The sequence below is a fragment of the Telopea speciosissima genome, chromosome 1 (assembly GCF_018873765.1).
Source record: "Telopea speciosissima isolate NSW1024214 ecotype Mountain lineage chromosome 1, Tspe_v1, whole genome shotgun sequence".
Lineage (NCBI taxonomy): Eukaryota > Viridiplantae > Streptophyta > Magnoliopsida > Proteales > Proteaceae > Telopea > Telopea speciosissima.
This window is the reverse complement of record NC_057916.1, coordinates 25,546,289-25,549,260: the sequence shown is the minus strand read 5'-3', so window position 1 is coordinate 25,549,260 and position 2,972 is coordinate 25,546,289.

Sequence of the window (2,972 nt, the reverse complement as noted above, 5' to 3'; positions counted from 1 at the left end):
AAATTGATTTGAAAACTGCGAATAAACAGAACCTGAACCAATACCTGTTATGCAAATCAATAGCATGAATCAGCAGAGATATGTCAATGATTAACTCAATAACTAAGACTTAAACTAATTTGTAATCTAGAACTGAAATATAAATCACAGGAAAGCAGTTTAAAAAATCTGACTTGATTTTGATTGACAAAGAAAAGAAATAAAAGAAGGATATGATCAGGAATCCACCTAATCTCAGAAACCCATCTTGAAGGTTCCCAGATGGAAGAGGGGGGGGCGGGGGGGCGTCAACAATGTCTCTCAAAAAATTCCTTCCAAACACTGACCCTGACTGTCTCACTCCTTGCACTCCCTACTAATTCACACAGACTGGCTGAGGCACTCCCAAGTTTACCAGTATCACCACACAGTCGAATGCTTGTCTACCATGCTACCACATAGCGGCCAGCATATTTCAAAATCTCGTCTCAGCAGGCCAAGATAACAAAATTTGGTATTTTCCAGGCCCAATTTTGGTGGGTCATTTTGGTGAGTTTTAGGCCAAATTAAGGTCTGATACTTTATGGAAACCCTATTTTAAGCTATATAAACATAGTTAAATGTTCATATTGCAAAACTAGTCACTCAAACTGGTGTTTTGGATTTGCACCCTTGATTGACAGTATACGGTGGGATCCAGTTGTATATTGACAGTATACGGTCAGATCCTGTTGTATAAATAGTTAAATACACATTGTCTAAGTACTAGAAGACATAATAAGCAATTCAAAATTTAAACAAGTAAATCATAAAAAGATGAAGTCAATGGTAGACTTTAAACTCATAAAGTCATAATCATAGATTTAAGTACATAGCCAAGATTACAATAGTCAATAGGCTTAATACACATGCACTTTCGTAAATTCTAATACAACTGTCTACTAGTAATAACTGTTGCGCCTTCTTGGATCAACCCCACTCATGATCCGCTGGAGTTGATGTGCATTGTTGTCTGACTGAAGGACATATGAATGCCACATCATAGTCTGAGAGAAGAAACGAGTATAATCCTCCACAGTTGCCATGTAAATTAATCTCTTTTTTTTTTTCAAAAAAAAAAAACACTTTTGGAGAAAAAACTTTTACCTTGAGCAGTGGAGAAGGCTACAAATATGTGCTAGGAAGCTTCAATGTTGTTTTCCCAAGTATTTCTAACGTTGATATGACGAAAATTCGAAGAATGGACCTCAATATAGCAAAAACCAACCTTTGGAGTCAAAATAGGAGCACAAAGAACACTCTGGTGAGGTCTCGGTCGAAATTTCGACTGAGACCCACGAGTTTCTGCCCTTTTATAACTGGGCTTTGTAATAGTAGGCCGATATTTAGGCGAAATGTCACAACTAGTTGAAATTTCAACCTAAATATGGTCTTTTTCAATTCGATGGTGCATTTCATCTCGAAATTTCGGCAAGATTTAGTACTATGGTGGCCAGGTCTACCAAACAAAGCATACCCATCTTGCATACATTCACAACACTCCAATGTATCCACAACATACAATCACACACACATTAAACACAGTATAAATTGTTCGGCAAGTTGCCTACATCCACGGAGCAATACCCTAACCAGGGTCTTGTATATTGCCCTATACTGAACATAATTGTGACTGCTACAACAGTTCAGGTGCTACAACACCTTCTTCAATCCAAGCTACAACTCAAATAGGGCACCAACCCCAACTCCTATCAAGTCCCTACTTGAAAGGTTACAATGAATATATCAAAATGAATACAAGTCCCACCCTTACAATGCAATGCCTTAGGTTTACAAGAAATTCAACCTGGGTCAATAAAAGGACTTATAGAATCAAGTGATTACCTCCCCGGAGTAATCACAGTGTGTGGGAGCTTCACTGTGGTCCCCAGACAATCACTGTAATCTTTAACTAACTCCTTACAGATGGAGAAACTTGATTCTTCAAGTATCCTTGCACATGGACACACTCAACCTTCTATTAATGGCAAGGAGCACCTTCAATAGTCTTCAACGGCCACAAGACAAATGGTTGAATGTGTTTAATGCAATCCTATAAGCCTTACAAGCTCTTTTATTGTTTTTCTACAAAAGCTTGAGTTCTAAAGCACCTTTTCACTGTTTTATACGTTTCAGCAGCTAGAGAATCGAAAATGGGAGAAATACAATTTGGATCACCTCAATTGGAGGTGTAATGACCAACTTATGCCCCTGTGAAGTTGGGCCATCCAGAAGGCAGGAAAGAGAATCTCTCTGGGGCCAAACATACACTTGCATAACACTAGAGGACAAGGTGTACCAGCACCGTCAGACCTGGATCACAAATACTCGGATTAGGTCCTAACCGCCTGAACTTATCCGATCTGGTCAGCGCAGAACACGCGAGCAAGGATTGATCAGGGCTGAGAGATTGGAATCCTCCTGGTGTGATGATCCGTCACGCGAAAAAGTAGCCAACAATATTTCGACCATTGATTGTTTGATACTGGAATCACTAATCGTGGCCGTTAGATTACCACAAGCGTTGGATGGCTAACAAGGTTCAAGAACTCGGTGCCGAGGCTGATTTCTACCAGCTAGGAAAGCGAGATTTCCCAGGTTTCGACCAATTTTTTGGGCAAAGCTCAGCATGTCATGGGCTGGTCAAAACTGGTCGAAACTGGGCTGGTCGAAATTGGTCGAAACTTGTATTTTTGGTCCAAAGTAATCGAATTTTCCGAAATATTATCGAAACATGTCGAAACTTGGTCGATACAGTACTACATAAATGTTTCATCTCAGAAACTTGGGAAATCGAGATATTGAACCATGACTTCTTGGATAGCATAAAAGAGAATCATTAAAGTTTCAAATATGCACATGTTATAACTGTTCTGGAAATGATTGTGTGATGCCAGTCACCGCTTATGGTGCACTCAACCAATGAATATATGCTCGATGGAATCTTCAATGCC